This window comes from Pinus tabuliformis, chromosome 9 (genome assembly GCF_031772625.1).
Source record: "Pinus tabuliformis cultivar Carrire ecotype Pingquan chromosome 9, CPIR1, whole genome shotgun sequence".
NCBI lineage: Eukaryota > Viridiplantae > Streptophyta > Pinopsida > Pinales > Pinaceae > Pinus > Pinus tabuliformis.
This window is the reverse complement of record NC_142307.1, coordinates 1,071,432,102-1,071,454,667: the sequence shown is the minus strand read 5'-3', so window position 1 is coordinate 1,071,454,667 and position 22,566 is coordinate 1,071,432,102.

Genomic DNA, 22,566 nt, shown 5'->3' with positions numbered 1-22,566 from the left:
TGGTATTCATGCGGAAAAATGCATGGAGTTTAATATAAATTTTGGACCCGATGAGTTATCAACTGTGGTTTAATCTAGTTGGATTTCGGATTGATCGCAGTCGTTCGTTGTGAAGGGATGCGATTTGACAGTGATCACATTGTAAAGGTGCAAGTGATTTAATTCCAATTCTGGACCTGAGAAGGTTGTTAACTGCAATTGTATTTCTTTCAGTTCCGTGGTAAAAGTGAAGTTTCACCGTATTCCAGGTAAATTAAGTAATTGTTCTATTATTGCAGAATAACAAAGTTGAAGGTTTGAAAAGGGTTTTATTAATTGTTTTGAGTTCCTCTAAAGATATGTGGGGTCTGATAACTTAATTAAACAGGGTCAGAATTAATTTAATTCTGAATTTATGTGTCAGTGCAGTTTCACCCCATCAATAGACATGATTTTGGAAAGTTCTGGGCACTTTTGGGAAGTGGCCTGTAGGCCAGCCTTGAAAATGTGCCATTGATCTCACCACTGCATGCATAGAACTTGAAGATTTTGATTACAACCAGATGCAGGAAGGCTTATGGGTGTGGTTGTATCCTTCCAAGAACATGCATAGTGTATTAAGGGTGTAGTAGGGATGTAAAAGTTGTGAAAATATGTTCCAACTTAGGGATTGATCACCATAGGCTCTTGGTTGACTTCTAGGTGATCTAGTGTTCTTAAGGGGTATCAATAAGTTTTTAGTTTATAGGCCCCACTTCCACAACTAGAACTTGGAGGTTAGGTCATATCATACTAACACCCAGCTCATGCTTAACCTCGAGAGTTGGTAAAAGTGGGTAAATGTGGTAGGAGGTGTTACATTTTTCAAGTTACCTAGAAAATAAAACCACACGCTTGTAGGAAAATAAAGAATCACACTTGTAGCAATTAAGATTTTAACTACAAAAATCTTGCAGAAAGGAAATCACACTTTGATGAAAGTAAACACTCTTGCAGGAAAGGAAATCACACTTTTCTGAAAGTAATTATTCTTGCAAAAAATGGAATCACTTTTGCTAGAAACCAAAAAAAATGATAGGAAAGTAAATTGGCGACTTCATGAAGTTCTCTATCCAATCCTTGTCTCTTTAACTTTGTAACAAGAATGCATAAACTAAAATTATTTGATTGGTTATTAAAATGATGTAAAACTATAATACAAAAACTCCAATCTAATGAGATGAAACAAAACCAATATTGCAAAATTGAAAAATAGGGTAAACCACTAATTAACTCAATTAATACACTAAAGAAATATTAGGAAACATATTAAAGTATTGAATCCACTAAATTTCAAATTAAATAAAAATCATCCTAGCTAAAATACAGGTAGTATTTGACTAAGGAGGCAACCCTACCTCCTTATATTTTGCACTGGCTAATATTTGAGTAGAAGGTTTATGTTTTCAACATTCCACACACATAGAACATTTTTTGGAAAAACATTGGTGAGATTTGTATAATAGTAATCAAAATTCAATTACAATCCTCTATTTTTCCTCCCCTTTTTCTCAAGTATTATATGTGTGTGTGGGTGTGTGTGTGTGCGTGTGTGTGCATATATATATATATATATATATATATATATATATATATATATACATACATACATACATACATACATACATATATACATACATACATACATACATACATACATACATACATACATACATACATACATACATACATACATACATACATACATATATATATATATATATATATATATATATATATATATATATATATATATATATATATATACAATTCTTCAATCTCTTGATTTAGCCATAGAGTCTGAGGATATCCCTGAGAATCTCAAATTATCAAGCAATATCAGCTTGTTACAACAACATTTCCAAAATATAGAATCATGAAACAATTATTGCCTCACTTAGCCACCATGAAAAGTAATAATTTTGGCCAATATCATTGTATTTAATTATTCCATGTCCAATCGGGCTAACCACCTCTTGTCATTTCCTACATTAGGTAACAAGTGGTTGATTCTCTCACTGAGTAATTGATAGTGACAACTATGAATTTGGTGTTTGACCTATGATATGAGATTATTGTGTTATTACAACTGTTTTTGGAGTTCCAATAGTTTCCATGAATGGTCAATATGCCAAGGGTGTTGCAGCAATAATGCACTAGAGGTGTTGTAGTGATCCCGGAGGATCCTGGAAAGGAAAAAAATTCAGAGTTCCCAAAACCTGATGGAAAAAGCTCCATGTTGAATATATCGATGAGGTGATTGCAACACAACTTGAATCACACCAAATGGATCCCATATGCAAATGTTATCGCAATCTTAAGTTTGTTCCAAACTATAGAAAGGGAGACTACAGGCCTACCAAATGGTAGGACTATACAAGGAAGCATGGCATTTGTATAGATGAGATGGAAGTGACACATGGAATTTGTATGGAGACATGGAAGGCTATATATATATATATATATATACAGATATACAATTCATCAATCCCTTGATTTATCTATAGAGTCCAAAGATATCCCTAAGAATCTCAAATTGTCAAGTAGTATCACTTTGTTGCAACAACATTTACAAAATATAGAATCATGAAACAACTATTTCCTCACTTAGCTTCCTCACTTAGCCACCATAAGCTTGGTCAAAATTGTTGTAGTTAAGTCCTCCATGTTGAACGGGGCTAACCAACTCTTGTCATTTCCTACATTGGGTAGCAAGTGGTTGATTCTCTCATTGAGTAACTGATAGTGAAAACTATGCATTTGGTGGTTGACCTATGCTATGAGATTATTGTGTCGCTACAGTTATCTTAAGAGTTGCAATAGTTTCCATAAATTATCAATATGCCAAGGGAGTTGTAGAAATAATGCACTAGTGGTGTTGTAGTGATCCTAAAGGATCCTGGAAAGGCCAAAAATTCAAAAGTCCCAAAATTTGGTGGAAATAGTTCCATGTTGAATATCACAATGAGACGATTGCAACACAACTTGAATCACATCAAATGGAGCCCGTATCCAAACGTTATGGCAATCTGAAGTTCATGCCAAACTACAGAAAGGGAGACTACAAGGCTTCCAAATGGTAGGACTATATAAGGACACATGGCATTCGTATAGATGAAAAAGAAGTGACATCTGACATTTGTATGGAGACATGGCATCCTCTAGGGGCTGATGTGGTAGGTGATGATGTGGCAGGCTAGAAAGTCAACACATGGCACTAAGTTGGTAGTGATGTGGTAGATCGAAATATGGACATGTGAAAAATCTCACATGACATGATGTTGACTGTATATAGGTGGCCTAATTGGAGGGTCCTACATGGTCCAATTCGAGGTCCCCATTTGGCCCAATTGGAGGGCTCCATGTGGAACCTTGGGAATGCTAGAAAGGGTCAAAAGCTCCATGTCTAGGAGCTCAATGAGACGATTCCAACGCAACTTGAATCATGTCAAATGGACTCGTATGCAAATTTTATGGAAGTTTTAAGTTCATTCCAAACTAAAAAAAGGGATTCTACAAAGTTTCCACATGGCAATACCATACAATGACGTGAAATTCATGTAGATGACATGGAAATGACATGTGGCATTTGTACAATGATGTGGCATGCTTTAGGGGTTGGCGTGGTCGGTGATGATGTGGTAGGCTAAAAATTCAACATGTGGTGCTAAGTTGGTAGTGACATGGAAAGGCTTACATGATGCGATGTTGACTGTATATAGATGGCCCAATTGAAGCGTTCCAGAAGGTACCTCAAGAATTCTTGAAAGGGTTAAGATTTTTTTGATGTTTGGCCATGGGTTTGAACCCCCAACTTACACGGAGTCTCGTCAGTGACCTAGCCATCAAACCATGGACATCGGTTAAAATCAATAACCAAAATATTATATTTATAGTTTACATTATAACGTTTAATGACAAAGGGCAGAGCCCACAGGTTTGACCCCACATCCTTTCACAACAAACAACCATTACAAATGATGCCACACAATACACATTAGGATATATATATATATATATATATATATATATATATATATATATATATATATATCAATGATCTTACATAGTTTAAAATAGTAGTTTAAAAAAGGACCCAGGACATGCGACCACAACAACAAGTTGTCAACTATATGCCACAGGGTTATGTTTGATTGGGTCATTGATGGGTTTACTTTCAATGGAACAATAGAATGTGCGAAAATGCACCATGTTTAAAACAAAATATTATAAATGATGACCGCAAGGATTTACCGTGGGAAAAGTGCCCAAATTTAACCAATAATTAACCAACATAACATGTACCTTGTTTGTCATTGGACCGTAATGTATTTGTTTGGATTTATGGGATGACGAGATTAAAGATTGGGGTGATGTTATTTACAGAGGTTGACACATAACCAAAATGTGCCAACCAACATAACATATAGTTTAACATTGGATATCAAACAAGGCATTATTTTGATATATTTGTATATCATATTTTTGATACAATATGACATTGTCGACAACATGTGGGTTCAACCCTGGGTCTATTGGCCCAAAAACTTTAAATTTTAAAAAAAATTCTAGTTTGCCAAGGTTCTAAGTTTTGAATTGTGGTAGTGTTGAGACCTTATAGATAGAGTTTAAAGTCTGTAATATTTTGTAACAAAGTGGGTTTTTGGAGCTCAAACTCATAGCAATTGAAGGAGATTTTGGTGCCATTTTGGAGGCCATTTTCCTCATAGAAAAGAGCTCTTTTGTGAAGATTTTGGGAGGAATTTTTTCTTTTTAATTTTTCTTTAGAGCATTAGTAAAATAAGGCCACTCCCTTGGAGACAGGACCTAAAGATGTAGTCCACAATGGATGAACTCCGTTATCAATTGGTTGTTGTCCTTCTTTTCTCTCCTTCTCGATCTTCTACATTTCTTCTATAAGTTGCAAATTATTTCAAGTTCTTCATGCTTGATGAATGTTAAATGTGATCATAATTTACATTGGTTTAATTAATCATACACACTTTAACATTTTAATGAACCAAGTCAATTTACAAGATCTAGAAAATGTAGCAATGTTAAGGTGTTGTGGCAACATGAAGGAGCTACGTGAATGATATGCTAGACGTGTTGCAACAATGTGAGCTAGAGGTGTAAACATGAAGGTGTTGTAGAAATCGAATCTCTCTAAGTAATCGTTTGTTTATGCCTCCAGCGATAAATGTATGAACCTGTCTAAGGTATTTCTCATGATTTCTTACTAGTTAGCATAAAAAGGCATATTACTTCCTTAATACACAAGTATGAACACTAAAAATGACATAATCAAATAAACACTATACCTTGTTAATAAATTCATCATTGTGAGCAAAATGATTTGTTTGATGGAATGAAGATGAGAAAAAGTGTATTCAAAAGTTGGTGAATGGGTGCAAAAAATGATGTAAATTTGGACACCCGTCATCACCCCCTAGCTGAAACCACTGCACATCCCTATGCAACCTGATAACTAGTCTAATTTGGAGTATTAATGAATGACATGGAGTTGTTGATACAATAGTCAAACTCTCCCATGTCATACGTAGAGTGGTAACCCTTGTTGCAATCTCTCTCCAAACATGCATCTTCTATCTCCATGGACTTGTAGTCAGTTTGATACTCTAAGGTAGGTAGCTAGATCATACAATAATGGGAGTTCAAAACAACCCATTCACTTCCACAAATTTCGATGCATATGATGTACTTGTGCACTCTTTCCAAGGCTATCACAGGATTATGAGGATTAAATTGATCTCTCTTCCACATGTTCTTTGTGGCCTATTCCTATCTCACAACGTAACCATCTAATCCTAATTTAGCTTGTATATGTATTTATCTCCTACATTTATTAATAGCCTCTCTTCTTTTGTGATCCATGAATTTTGCATGAGATCGAGAGTTTACCCTTCTATAATTTGTGAGAAGGAAAACTTGGGGGTTGAAGTACTCCCCTCTAACCCATAATTTATAGCTGCAAATGCTTTTAGCTACTCAATGAGTGATATTCCAATCATCATGATTATTTAAATATGATGCAACGTCCCTTACCTGGACATCCCCCACAAAGTGATTAGGGTCCCATGTAGGATCATAGTAGAGAAAAATATTGCGTTGATAGGGTTCACACAATAGATTCTTCTCTTCATTTGTAATTTTATAGTAAGCCTCAAGGAAATTAGTTGGAGATGTTATCTCATAGGGCTTACTTTTCATTAATTTCTTTCTCTAAAACATTAGATATTTCCTATGCAAGGTTGTGTACAAGAGAGGGTGCTCTGCAAATGAGGGAGGATTTTACCAATGGGCCAAGTTTCTTCTTCTCTATTTATAGCATTGTCACTTGGTCCTATAGTTGAGAGGATTTACCTTCCTCTAATTTTATTGCCTTCTTCCATCAGTACCAGTAAACCTGTGGACTTCCATGTGTTTTTCCAAAATTTATTTAAGTCCCTTAACAACTTGGTGATTATCCCTTATTGGAATCATTCCTTTTACATAAATTTCCATCATTTCTTTCCCTTTATCTTCTTGGTCCTCCCCCTATATGTCCTATATGTCTATTTGAAAAATTGTTTCTTCCATAAGTTTGGCCTCTATCTAGGTGGTTGCATCTTGCAACTCAAGCCTTTCCTCCTCTATCTAGATGATGAAATCTTCTTAGATAGATATTCTATTTCTATGTACATATTATTCAATATTTTCTAGTTCCTCTACCACATATATTGGTTCATATTTGTTAATGGTATCACTAAGGCATCCAACTACCTAGGAGAGGTTGGCTAATCCTTCATAAGATTGGTTAGCCCTCAACTCAGCCTCTAAGATTCTAATCTTATGTTGTAGGTCCTTGTTTCTTTTCTATAATAATTTAATTCTTCTAAAGATAGATGAATGCAATAGTTCCAAGAAAAATGTACTATAGGCTTCTGCTCTCTTTTGGCCTTGTTTATTTTCCTAAGGGATTTTATAGTAGCATTAGTCTATTAAGATGTAACTATCCTTTATATTACTTCTCCTCTTTTTCGTGATGCAACATCCTCACTCAATATCTACTTCTTTTGATCATCCCCTTATGTTGCAACAAAGGATATTTCTAGGCCTTCCCTTATTGGTTCTTATGTTGCAGCAGGGATTTTCATGCCTTCTTCCACCATCCCTACTATTTCCTATGTTCAAGAAGATACTTCCATTTCTTCTTCCACCACCCACGCTCACTCATGTGTTGTAGAGGGGTTTCCATGCCTTCCATTTATCGTTGTTGTATTGTAGTAGAGGTTTCCACTTACTCCACCCACAAGGGCTTCACTGAGGGATAAATACCATACAATGTGCATTCATATTGGGGGATATATGTTGAGGAAATAATAACATAATGTATTGAGCATATAATAGGGGGTAAAGGGTTTCTATATTGGAAGGCATAAAAATTGGAGCTCAAAGTTAATGGAAAAATATAAGTATAAAATATGTTAATGATAAAATGGATCCCTACAATATCTGATGAATGTAGGGTTTTTTTTTTAATTTGTAATGTGTATTAGGTTTTTATTGGTAGGGGGTTAAATAATGTGATTTTTAGAGGTATTTTCCAATATATAGTCAAATTAAAGGTATTGTTTAGTCTTCCATGAATGCACGTGATATGTCAGAGGTTTAATGAGTGAAGCCCCTATACCTCCACCATCCTAGTTGGTTTTTATGTTGTGGTAATGATCTTTATTTCTTTTTTATTTCCTCATCTCTTTGTGTTGAAGCAAACTAGGTCAACTCCTTTTTTTTTCAAATATCACATCCTCTTCCTTTTGGATATGGCCACATAGGAGGGTATTTTAGTCGTGTTCCTTAGAATTTTATTTCAAGTTCAACTCCCAATGATTTCATGGTTTTAAAGAGGGAGTCCATACAGGTTGCTAGACTTTTTATTTTGAGGAAGAACCTGTGAACAGTTTTGAAACCAACGTTTCGGACTAGCTTAGTGAGTCCATCATCAGGGCAATGAGATTTGTTTTGAGAAGAGAGAGCATGAAAATTACTGAGCTTATTAATAGTTATTTGAAAAGAATTGATGTTGTCTTCATTAGTAGTCGGCTTATATATGGTAAATTGATTAATACTTATTTAATTTATTTATTTACATAGGTATTTTTTATATTTTTTATTATTTATTTATTTAGTTATAATTTTGTTATATAATTGTTTATTTATATGTATATAATTTATTATTTGAATTTCAAATAAAATAAATTTATTATCTATTTATTAATATTTTATTATTTTTATTATCATTATTATTTACTGATTTATTTTTATTTATTTATTATAAATAAATAAAAATAATTTAATAAATACCTATTTATTTAGATAGGAATTTATTATGTTTATTATATATTATTATTGTTTTTTTTATTTGGTTATAGTTTTATTATATTATTGTTTTTATATATATATATATATATATATATATATATATATATAGATATATATATATATATATAATTTATTATTTATATTTCAAATGAAGAAAATCTATTATTTATTTATTATTATTTTTAATAAGTACCTATTTGTTTAGATAGGTATATTATTATTTATTTATTATAATAAAATAAAATAAAATAATAAATACCTATTTATTTAGATAGGTATTTATTATATTTACTAAAAATTGTTATTGTTTATTTATTTGTTTATAATTTTATTATATTATTATTTATTTATATATATAACTTATTATTTTTAATAAGAACCTATTTGTTTAGATAGGTATTTATTATATTTATTCTATATTATTATTATTTATTTATTTAGTTATAATTTTATTATATTATTGTTTATTTATATATATATAGTTTATTATTTAAATTTCAAATAAAATAAATCTATTATTTATTTAATATCATAGTTGTTGTCATGACTATCTTCCTGTGCTTGGTGTAGTTTTTCTTCAAGATTTTATGCATATGTTAGTGCCCCTAGTGTTGTAGTAATCACTTCCACCATGGACCATAGTGAGGGGAAATCTCATTGATACTCCAACCCAATTTTCATATCTTTTGTTGCGAAAATTTTGGAAATATTATCATAGTAAGATTGGCTTCCTAAATGCATATTTAAATATGTCATGTTGGTAAGTTTGCTATAATTTTTCTTCTAGGAAGTTCTAGAAGTTGAAAATTGGACCATAGTGAGGGGAAATACTACTAATCATCTAGTATAGTTTTTATAACTTGAATTGTTTTAATTTAGGAGATATACCTAGAGAAATTTTCTATATTATTTTGCATGCAAAGTGTTTGAAGAAATGCTTAAATGGTTTAATAATTCATTGCATACTTTTTTTTTCAGTGATGAAATGACCCACTGAAAATGTTTTTTTGTGGATGGGGATAGTATTGTTGTGTATTAGAATTGTTGTATGATAGTATTGTTGTAGTTGATCTATGTTTTTTTTCATCGAATAATTTGATGAAATGTGTTAAGGTTTTTTATTACAATTTGCATGATCGAGTGGTATATTTTAGTTAGTATGTTACAAGTGGAATATAAGAAATGTTTCTTATTTGATTTCATGCAAAATGTTTGACAAAATGTCTACAAGAAACTTAATTGGTTGTATACAAAGTATTCGAAGAAACTTTTACATGTAAAGTGTTTGAAAAAATGTATGAGAGATGAAAATCATGTTTTTTCAAGTGTGGTTAAGATAAATTTAGTATGGGTATGTGACAAAGTGGTATTAGAGCTTATTGTCAACATAGTAAAAATAAAAAGAAAATTTTGGGTACCCTATAACCTCTGTAAGTCATTGAGGGAACTGGGTATATGATAAAGTGATAACATATCCTGATTCAACATTGGACTTGGATGGGTTCAAGAATATATGAAATGTGAGCTCTGATATTATGTGACAAAGTGGCCTCAGAGCTAAGGTTCAACAAGAAACCTAAATGGGATTGAGTATAGGAAAGAATTAAGTTTTAAATTAATATGTATGCATGCATGTGTACTTATGTGAAATTATTTTGTTGTATATAAAAATACACTGACATTACTTGAAGATTGACTTGAGTTTTAACTAGAAAGATAAAAATGCAAGATGCTGACTAGATTCCCTAAACTAGCTGTAACAAATAAAATATATATAAATAATGTAAAATAATGTAATGATAATAAGCATAAATAATTATTATTTAACTAGTAATTATTATTAAAAAGAGAAGAAGAAGAAAAAAAAAGAGATCAAGCCTTTTTCATCGACAAGCTTTGAGGACAAAGCTTTTTGAGGAAGGAGGCAATGTAACAAATAAAATATATATAAATAATGTAAAATAATGTAAATGACAATAAGCATAAATAATTATTAGTTAACTAGTAATTAGGTTGAAGAGGCATGTCTAAATGAGACATGACTCTTCATGAAGAGACACTTGCTTGGTATATAAGCAAGCCTCCCATTCTCATTTGTAAATCATTCATTCTTATTCATTTTATTTAATATAATATTTATACCCTAAATGGATATCTTGATATTCCAAGTCTTTTGGAGTAATTAATCTGTAGAAGGAACTTTGTTCGCTTCATTTGGTATCATAGCAGTTTGGTCCTCTAGGTTGTTTAACCGGTGCACAGAGCTCGTTCTTCGATCCAAGTCTTTGGCTATCGATTCTTCGTCAAATTTATTGTTGTTGTAGTTCAAGCGTTTCACTAAATATTTTGGGTTTCTCCATCTCGCTAGCCTTTGGCTATATATATATAACAAAAATAATAATAAATATTCTTTTAAAAAAAATCATTAAAAATATATATATATATATATATATATATAGAAAAAATCAAATTCAAAAAAAAAAAAAAGTGCATAATAAAGATAAGAGGGAATCTTTCCAAGTATATTTAAAACTTTTTACGTGGAGAAGCCCATGGTTTTAAAAAAAACCCATGGTAATTGCCCATGGTATTTTAAAAAGTTAAAAAAAAAAACAAAAAACAAAAGGAATACGTTTTACTTTTTAAGTGGAGAACATTTTAACGGAGGTTTTAAAAACAACCCTGGTAACAACCCATGGTATATTAACATCATGACCGTGTCATATGAAAAGACGTGACCTTTATATTTATTAAGTGGGGTGACATTAAAAATTTATCAAGGAAGTAATTAAGTATATAAAAAAAGGGACCAATTTATTATAAAAAAAAAGAAGAAGTGAAACTATTATTATTATAAGATAATAAAGTTATTTTGAAAAGGGGTCTTAATATAAATAAATGCATACATATATAGAGGGCAACAATATAAAGGAGTATTTTTTTTAATAAAAGGGTATTCAAGTTTTTAACAATCCACATTAAAGGAGAATATTTGAAAAATATATATATATAGAAGAAATAAGTGATATTTTATAATAAAAATAGCTCCAGTTGACATATTATTTATGTAAAAACATGAAGGCAAAAATGGAGACTAGTAATGAAAGGTTTCCTGAAACCTTTACTACATGTGTTTACACACTATTTAAAATCAAATATAGTTGGAAAAAATATTTTTGGCACATGTAACAAACAATACGATATAAGCAATTTACACCTAAATATTGGAGATTATACTTTTACCTCACAATTCATCATGAAAACCTTATGTTTTAATGATAGTGACATTGTTTTGGGTTTACCTTGGATGGAAAATCTAGGTTCCTTTATTCTAAATACAAAGAAAAAGTTTTTAACATTTTCTTACAAGAAGAAAAAAATAACACTCCAAGATGTTACACTGAAACCTAATTCAGTAACGCCAGAAGATATATCATATATTTCAAAAGTAATTTCTCAAGAAGGTAAAAAAGTATTACAAAATATGCAAAATGAAATTGACAAAATCATTATTGACAGAAATGAAGAAGTTTCTCTACTAAAAAACCATAGTGAAAAATTATTGATGCAAATTAAGAAACTTAAGAAGGATAAGTACAACAATTTATCGAGAAAGAAGTAGCAAATGTAGGAATTCAAGTTGATGACAAAACAACAAATACCGATACAGTGAATATGACAACTCAAGAAGACAAGTCAGTTGAAGAAATGACACATGTAGATGTTGCAGTTCAGACAATGGACATCCCAAGTGAATGTTCCATAACTAATTCAACAACATCATCACCAGAAGAAAATCTAAAAACTTTATATCGGCATCTGAATCATGAGAATAGACAAATCAACCAAGTTGTGTATCAGGACCATTCTAACCGTATACAACAAATTAATGTTTCAGAGAATAATGACGTAACATCAATTCCATATTATGCTGACAAGTCGTTACAAAATTTTAGTGATCAGAATGCAATACAGAAGATTAATCTGGGATGGTCTGATCCCTTCTCAGTGCGACAATTTTGTTTGTCACTAAGGAGATCATATCAACTTGTATCGACGCGCATGAATATTCCGAGGCAGAAAGACTTTCGAAGCTGAAAAAGAGATCAAGCCTTTTTCATCGACAAGCTTTGAGGACAAAGCTTTTTGAGGAAGGAGGCAATGTAACAAATAAAATATATATAAATAATTTAAAGTAATGTAAATGATAATAAGCATAAATAATTATTAATTAACTAGTAATTAGGCTGAAGAGGCATGTCTAAATGAGACATGACTCTTCATGAGGAGACACTTGCTTGGTATATAAGCAAGCCTCTCGTTCTCATTTGTAAATCATTCATTCTTATTCATTTTATTTAATATAATATTTATATCCTAAATGGATATCTTGATATTCCAAGTCTTTTGGAGTAATTAATATGTAGAAGGAACTTTGTTCACTTCAATAGCTCAATAGAATTGCAAAATTTTATGGTCGGGCAATGAAACCATAATTATGAAGGGGAATCTCTTAGATTATATCTTGCTAGTTTTGATATTTCTCTTAATGTTTTGAGGAGTTGTCATATGCTAATGAATAATAGCATGGGTATGATAAAAATGCAAGAGATGAAATAGTCCAAAGATGCATGTCCATTGAATATACTTGAAATAATGATATGCTAGATGCATGAAGATATGCTAGTTGCATACAAATGTGGATGTGTGTGCATAAAGACTCAAGAGTATTCTATTTTAATAACATGATTGAAATGAATAATAGTGATTAATTGTGAACATTTAACTGAGAAAAGGTTGACAACATGATTGTAAAGTCAATGAACATGTTGTGTGTAGTCTTTTAGAATCAGGGCTATGGAAGATAAGGTGTCGATGAGATGATTGTACAAGTGGAACCTATGCATGTTGAAATGCATATTGTGACAGCGTTGTGAGTGCAGTTCTCCTTGCATTTGCTTGTATATCACTGGAGCGAGGAGTGAAGGGATAAGTGTTTGTGTACGGGTTCTGGAGAGTACATGGAGCCTCAAAGGAAAATGAAACTCCTATAAGCCATAGGGCTCTGAGACATCCTTAGGCAACCCAAGTAGGAGACCCTACAAGGATAGTGGCATAGCCCAAGGGAATATTTTGATTAAAGAAGTGGTGCATTACCTTGGGTCAAGTGGGTTGATGGGGGATGTGAGATTGTTGGTTGGAGTATGTAGAAATTGGTAACTTAACATTGTTTGGGTTCAATATTGGTTATGTATCATACTTGGCTCTCGGTAAGCCAATGTCTTTATGGAGTCATGCCCTAGCCTAAGAGTGACCCACTTGTGAACAAAATAAGAGCGATAGAGCCTAAGACTAAGAGAAAATAAGAGGTTTCTCTAGATAAGTGTTGTAGAATTATTGATTATGGCTATCGAATTTATGCACACTTTAAACATTGTTTAAATTCTTGATTAAGTGCATGATATGAGTATATGCTTATGAGATTGCATGAAGGAATGATCATGTTCTAAGAGAGTTATACTAAAATAATTTGTGTTGAGAAAACTAATGTGCATATGAGCACAAGGGGGATGGACCACATAGACGTTACAAGGAAGAAATTTGGGTTGTGAGCTTGCTAATAATTTGAGAAAAAATATTTCTTTTTTTAATAAAATTATTTTGTTTATTCATGTGATGAAATTCCTAATGAGCATGGAAGCATGCCTTGCAAAGTTGCATTAGAGTAGAGTTATGGATAAAGGATAAATTCAGGAGATCTTGATTCGATCAATATGAATTGAATGAATAATGAAGTCATAATTGTGAAATGGCTTAAGAAGGGAGTTTCCCTGAACTAAAAATTGTGCTTGGCTGATATATTTTATATGTGAAAATTATGAATGAATAAATGGTAAGCAAATAGAAACTGGTACTTGCTATATTTTAGGCAATATGGTAAGGCTACATAATGAATTCCATGTCACATGGAATGTTTATATGGAAAGTGTGAAAGAGTAATCTCTTGTTGTTAAGTACCACTTGAAAGAAAGTAGTGTCCTTATGCTTATGAGACTTGTCATGTGAATGATTTAAAACAAGAGAGGCTGAAAAATATATTTAAAATTATATATGTATTAATAGTATTGAATATGTGCAAGTATGGCACATGCATGACAAGATGTATATGCACATGTTTGGGTGCATGATTGAAGGCATTGTTTGGATGTGTAAATTGGATACATAGTGAAAATTATCTTTATGAATAATCATTGAAATTTGTGTGTAAGCAAATGAAATGATAGAGTTGTGACTAACATGTGAGGTTAAGATCATTTCAGGGAATAATCAATGTTGCAACATCAAGTGTGATAAGAAGCCATATGAACTCCCTAAAAATATCTTAGTTGATATGCATGTGATGGTAGCTAGGTAAGTAGGGAAAGTAGCAACTAAAAGTAAAAAGGTAAAGGAATTAGGTAAGAATTCCTTTCAGCTGAATTTGATATCTTTTTTTTTTCAAATTAATGCATGTGTTTCATGGATGCCCAAGAGGGGGTAAAATAAAGGCAAAAAATGTCAGCAAAAAAAATTTTCTAAAATATTATAATGTGTGCATGCATTGAGATTCCATGTTGAATAAAAATTAAATGAATGAATAATACACTCATGAGATAAAATATGTTTGTTCACGCATTAATAGAATGCATGAAAATGTGAGATGTATGAAGCAAACGTATGAACTACACTTGTGTTCATGATTCCATGATTTTGACCAATATTTTCTAAGCTTGAGACAAGTGATTGTATCATATACTATTGAGTTTGTTGGTAAGGAACATGTAATTGAAGGATTGCTTCTTCCTAGTTAATGTGAAAAGTGTATGGAATCATTAATATATGAAAGCAAAATTTTCATCAATACCTAGTGTGTCATGACAAAGGAAAGAATCCTTCAGTGTAAAGATTGCTAGAAAATTTCTGATGCATCCATGAATTACTATGGCATGATTTGGTCATGACACTCATATTATACATCGTTATCGTACATATGCTTGGTGCATTGAGTGCATGTATGCTTGCATGAGAAAATAAATTGTATGATTGAATGTCATGAAAAGAAATAACTTCTAATAAATTTGAGGAATTGTTGAGTAGTGGAATGAGTGGCGTGAATCTCTCATCCTGCAAAGCAAAGCAGAAGCTAATTACTCATGAACTTAGAGATATGTATCTTTAGTTTTGACCCTTTGGTTGTTGAACTGAATTTATGATTGCATTATGGAATGCTTGGAATGGTTTCCATGAAAATAAATAATGCAATGATATCTTCATTTCAATTTAGTTTGAAATCAATTGAAAGTGATTGAATTGATATGTGTATAATGATTTTTAGGCCGCTTTAGGGCATGTTATAAATATTGCAATGAAAAGATTTAATGTACAAATTATTACCACTATTTGGCTGATTGAAAGTATATATTGCAGTTGAAATGACATTATATGATAATGAAGTCTAAATATTACCATATACAAGATTCAAAAATAATGAGAAGAATCTCATATTTATGAAATTTGATCCCTATATGAAGCAAGTTTGGAAAAGAAAAGAAAAAGGAAGAATGTTTAATTTAAATTATTATGCTTAATATCATGAAGGTTGTATTCTTTTGATATAGGTGAGATGATGATATATCTAGAAAGGAAAGATTATGTTTTTGAAGTTGAAAGTCCTATGGACAAGGCCATTGTGGTGTCACTAGAACCCTATGACATACATTGATCACTGTGAGTTATGTTATGATGAATGTGTTGGGATATTTAGAGAAATCCATAGGGATTCCTTGGTTGTAGGACTCAATAAGTCTTGAGACTCTTTCAGTGAGAAGAAGCCTTGCCAAGGAATAGATCACCCGAGTGACAAGGGAGGAAAAGAAGGGGTTGGTTGATCTTGGAAGATGTGTCGTTGCAAGGAAGGGGAGACTTGAATGAATTTGTTTTGAAATATTCATGTACATACTCATTGGGATCATGAATTCATTGGGTGTATCCAAGGAAAAAATTAGCTAAATTTGTTCCCTATGGAAACCTTGTGAAGAAACAGACAACAATGCATGAGTCTATTCGAATGGTAGGAGCTTTAGAGGTAACTAGACCATGAAAAATGAATGAAACTGCTCAAAGTGGAAACTAAGGACGTGGAAACAATTGCTAATATGAAACTAAAATATTCCTTATTCTACATAGAATGGTGCTATAGATATTATAACACCGAGGATGATGTTCCTTAAAGGGATAGGGGATCATCACACCCCTTTCATTACCCCAAATTTTGTAATGTAATTAAGAACATATAATTCTAGGGTGCTAGAATTGATGCTATGATGCAAACTCTTTATATGATATTTTATTTTATTACTAAAAATGCTAGAGCTAAAGAAAGGGGGGACAACCAACAATTTATGATGCCTTGAAAGGAAAATATGTACCTTGAATTAATAATTCCCTTAATGTGATGTTTAGGAAGATGAAGGGTCAATGTATGTTCATAAAAAATGAAATATAAAATCCATTTAGGATTTTTCTCTTTTTTCCTTTTTGTTTTGATCATTACTCCATTATTCTTCCCATACACACATTTTTTTCCCTCTCTCACTCAGAATTTCGAATTAGTGTGAGAATTGGTGACAACTTGTGTAAAAGGAATTGAATGTGTTGTGGTGATTCCTTAGAAGGGATGGCTCTAAGGACTGAGAGTTGTCTTTTTTGTGTGCGGCACAAAGAAAATTGAAGAACATGGAAAATTGTAAGGATGGAAGTTTCTCTTAAAGTTTAGAAACCTTGGTGAATCTCACTATTCCATGATATGCAATATAGAAAAGTTTAGTGATATTACTATATTCAAAGTTCTATTAATTTAATATATAGATTAAAATTTTGGTGATTTTTAAGGTAAAGTAGTTTTATACTATAAAATTTGGGCAAAACTTTTCTAGAAAAAATGGAAGCCAATGAATCATTTTTTGGGAAAAAAGCATGGAAAATTAGCCCACCTACAAATATTAGCCCATAAAATTTTCCCTGTTGAATAAGGGAGGGTCGAGGGACTAAAGAGATTAGAGAAGGACTCCCTTGTGGTGTGGATACATGCATTGTTATTTGAGAATGTTTATGGTCCTAGTAAAGGAATGGAAAGGCTGAACATTGAGATTCTCTCCTATGTGGAGGAGTGTGGCCTTCACTTTTGTGTTAAATCTGGTCTAAAAATTGTGTGCTAAGTCCTTGAGTATAGTTTTTCCATCAAAGAATAAAAATATATCTTGAGGGTGGCTAGCTATGAGAAATATTGCAACATAGTTGAGCCTAGAGTGGCTCACCCTTGTTTAGTTCCAGATTGCAAAATATTTTACTCAAGATAAATATTTCTTATGCATTATTATTTAATTTTTATTTTCAACAACTTTACATGTATATGCGTTGCTCGCCAACAAATTTATCATGGTTGTATCTATTATACTATTTAGATATAACTTTTTATATGTATTAATGATATAATATCTTTTCTTCATAAATGTTTTCTGAACTGCATGAGAAGAGCATGCAGAAACCATATATGCAAATACTTAAAGAAGAAGCAACATAAAGGAAACCATAAAGATAATGTACACAATTTTTGATAATTGAGTTTCTCCAGTGTGGACTATGTCTCCGGGCCCTACTTCAATAGTGGGTTGGCCTCTTCATTCATCTTAGCAAAATGAAAATGAGTACATGAAAAAATACATAATTATACCTCCAATCATGGAAGTGACCTAAAAATGGGCTACTTAAATCCATAAATAAAGTACACCTGTGAAATACTCTTGAAATTCTGAGTAATTTGAGTATAAGCTTGACTATATTCCACCACAATCAACTTTGGCCCCTTAGACAATATTTTAGATTCCACAATAGATTATGTCTGAAATATTCTCAAAATATTCCTAGGATCATTCTCTAAAATATTCCTAGGAATATTCTATGAAATATTCTCAAAATATAACACCTTGGTAATCGCACCTAGGTAGGGTACCACTCCTCTACATTTGGGACTCTTTCATGCTATTCCAACCTCACGACTCTCCTATCGACCCTCGACCTCTGTTGAATATCAAAGTAGGTGGTTAAATGCAATTTTATTGATGGATTAAATAATGAATGGGCATTTGGCCCAATGGTGCTGCATCTATTCATAGGTTGTTTGGTTACAATTAGGTTGAGGGTTTAAAACCTACCACACCCAATTTTAAATAACAAAAAAAAATTAAAACAATTGTTGTTACAGTTTTAAACCGTCGCTGAAGACCGTAATTGCTTATGTTGTCCGGAACCAAAACATACACAAAGATATCGATTGAATGAGACAATTGGTCATTTATTAGGTGCCATATTGCACCATCTGATTAGTCCATGTGTCCCCACATGATTGGGCCACCAAAATTGCCCCAACTTTTGTGGGGCACAGCCAGATTTGGTGGCCCCACCAAATTTAACTGTAACTAAAATATTTGCCAAATTTATCCAAGTTTATCCAAATTTGGCTTCCAATTTTGTTGGTAGCCAATTTGGTGATACTCTAGATTTACCTAGCACTCTGCTAAATTCTGTCTTTCAGCCAATTTTTGACTGGAATTTGGACTAGGCATAACTTTCACATATGAACTCAGACTGGGGCGTCGTTTGCACCATCATATTCCTTGTGATGAGATATTTGACTTGGTCTTGGTTTCACAAAGTTTTGAATACTTTATTTTTTGGGCCATTAGGGACCCTCTTGGATCATTCCTCCCTACTGAAGGAATTTTTGTCCTCCAAAAGTATAATAGTATTGTAATCTTGAATTGCTTAACAAATGTCTCTAATGGGCCACCTTTCCTTTCCTTCACATTTGTACTTCATAATCATGAATGATGAAGATGACACTTGTATCCATATGAAAATCCGTAATTGCCAATATATGTCCAACTTGAAAGATTCAAAACAAGACCATACTTTCCAAGAGTTTATAAAACACTCGTAGCCAACTTTTACAACAAAACCCATACCATTTTTGTTGAAGGAGAGTGTAACTAGGTTTAGTCTTCATAAATGTACTTTTAATAATTGTACTTATTCAAGAAAAGAATATTATTTTATAATATATTTCAATGATTTTCTTTCTCATTGAAGTAGGTCTAGCACATGTCAAAGTGCTATAGGTGATTCAAATAGTCAAAAGGAAATGTTGAAGGCCTTAAGGGCATGTTACACCATGTATAAATATATATTAAAGCTAAAGGGAAAAACCTCCAAGAAAAGTCAAGTCCACTCCTATGTTATGGCACCATCAACCTCCTTCAATCATGCTACACTACCATGGAAACTATTCGATGTCTACTAAAAAAATAAGCCACCAAACTGACCTCAAAGTAGGCCTACAATTAAGAGGACTAGTCAGCCTAAATGGAGGGAAAATCCTTTATTTATAGAGGTTGTCCACTCCAAATAGAATGCACTACTTCACTCTAAAATCAGTGTAGAAAATAGGCTAAGAAAAGGATGAAGAATAGGCCTTCTAGGGTTGCGAAGGAAGAGAGAAAGAAGTTGAGGTTAAAGGCACTCTTTTCTAGGGTTATCATAGCCACATGTGTGAGAAAGGAAGGCTCTACCTGCGGTCATTACAGCAGAAAAATACAGTGAGATATCTCTCTTTTTTTGGGCTAGTAAACAAGGCCTATAAGGCCTCCCAATCAAGCAAAGAGGAAGGGACTCAAGCGAAGAAGGAAATAGTCTACAACAACAAGTAAATAGTCACACGTGCAAGAATTTAGGGTTGTTGGACAGTCACATCCAATCTACACCTACACTTTGAAGAAGAATATCATTTGGTTAAGAAGGTGAAGGAATCATCATATGGGAAGGTTCTCATCAAAGGCTTGTCCTATAGAACAAGCATAAAAGGACTTAAAGAAGAACGAAGTGCTCGAAGAAGGAAGACAAAGTGTCGAATACAAAGTGCCAGAAGAAGTACCAGAAGAAGTGTCCAGAAATAAGGTGCAGAACGAAGGAAGGACTTTACTTGTGCTTAGAGGATACTCTTGTCAGGGGTCTAGGGTTTGGAATTTATCAATATAAGCTTCAATAAGAGAAATTCACTAAAGGGTTTTCCTCTCAAGAGAAGAGAGGTTTTGGCCCTGGCAGAGAGCCAATATCTTGTGTTCTTGTTTTTATGTTTTGGTAGCATTTTGATGAAGTACACACATATGCACTAATAAGAAGAAGAAGAAGAAGAAGCTAACAAAGAAAAGTAAAAATACTCCACAAACTATTATCAAGTATCGAAGAATCAATCTACACTACTTTGCCCTAGATTCTTCAACATGGTATTAGAGCTAAGGTGACACATCAAGGAAAGGGAAAGTCAAGAACACTCATCAAGGAGATGCACCTACAATGTTGAAGCATCAAGCCTAGAAGTCTCAATCACTTCAAGGTCAAGAAGGGTATACAATCCATCATTCATCAAGAAGGTCTATGAAGTTAGAAGAAGATCCTTATATAAAGGCACCTACAAAGAAGATAAGATTGAAGCAGGACCTACATCAAGCTACAAGTCTTCAAGAAAATTTCATCATCAAGCAAGTCCACTTGGAGAACGCGACTTAAAGAACATCAAGATCCAAGGAAGGCATGCCATCAAGTCTTCAAGGAGGAATAAAATCTGTCACATCTCAAAATCTATCAATTAAGTACATTTCCCCTTTTGAATATACATCAATGTATTTTTGCAAGGAAAGAAATAAATTGGTAGGTACCAATAACTTTCTTTCATGGAAGAAGAGGACTAATCCACTCCTTAAGGAGAATGAACTCCTAGAACATGTCAAAAGGAATATCACTATCCTCGCTAAGGAATAAACTCAAGCCTTAGGTAAGTACAATAAGGATGAGACAGTATCTCAAAGGATTCTAGTGGAATCAATCAAGGACTCTCTCATTCCCTATGTCTCCAAATTCGAGACATTGAAAGAAATTTATGAGAATCTAGTAGAGTTATTATTGGTATCCACAACTGGAGAAGTAATATCTCTGAGGAATGAATTGTACAAGATGAAGATAAAAAAGGAAGGAATAGCTCCCTACTTCATGAAAATCTCTAAAATGAGAGATCAACTTAAATAACTTGGGTAAGTCATGTTTGACAGAGAGATGACAACAGTAGTACTCAATGCTCTACCTGAGGAGTGGGGAAACTTCACATCAAGCATATATGCCAAGAAGGAAGCAACCACTCTCAGTGAAATGTGGTCTCTATGCAGGATGGAGGAAACCAAACTTAAGGCAAAAGAAGATTTGGGATCAAAGGAGCAAGAATTTGCTACCATGTCCAAGAGAAAGGTAAATTTGGAAAATTTCATCCAGGAAGAACAAACAACAAAGACATTTCCAAAATCCAATGCTATGGATGCCAAGAATATGGACACTACAAAAGGAATTGTCCTAATATTAAGAAGGACAACAACAATAAAAGAAAAAGTGAGGAATCTCACATGACTCAAGAGGCGAAAGAAGAAGAAAAGAAGAAAAATAAGGAAGATCCTCTGGATCTCTACTATGACTAACTCAAACTCTTTACTTCAAGTCTTCTTTCAAGGTTTTGAGTAGGATAGGAGCACGTAGGAATAAAATATAAAATTGCATGACTAGAAACATCTTCTAGAATCTAGAAGCATGAAGGACATAGAGTTCTAGATACTCATGAAGTTATAACATTTATAATGAGAATAAAAATGCATGGGCATAAATATCTTCTAGAATATAGGAGCATGATAGATATAACTCAATATATTCATATAGAAGGATCAGACCTAGGATAGGACCTCATCCATGATAAAAGAAGATTTATCATGATTAAGAATATTAGAATACCTCCATCATCAAAAGAAAATAAAAAATTTCAAGGCAAGGGTATTTAAGATCCTATAATGGAATCTTCAAAAGAAGGTTCATGAACCAAAATAGATGTCTCATCGAGAATCCCATTCATGGGATTCAAGAAAAGGATGATATGCAGGCAATCTAAGATGAAGCAAGAAGGGCCACACCAAGGACAATCAAATGAAGCTAAGATTATCAAAGGAGAATCAAGATGAGGTATATATACAT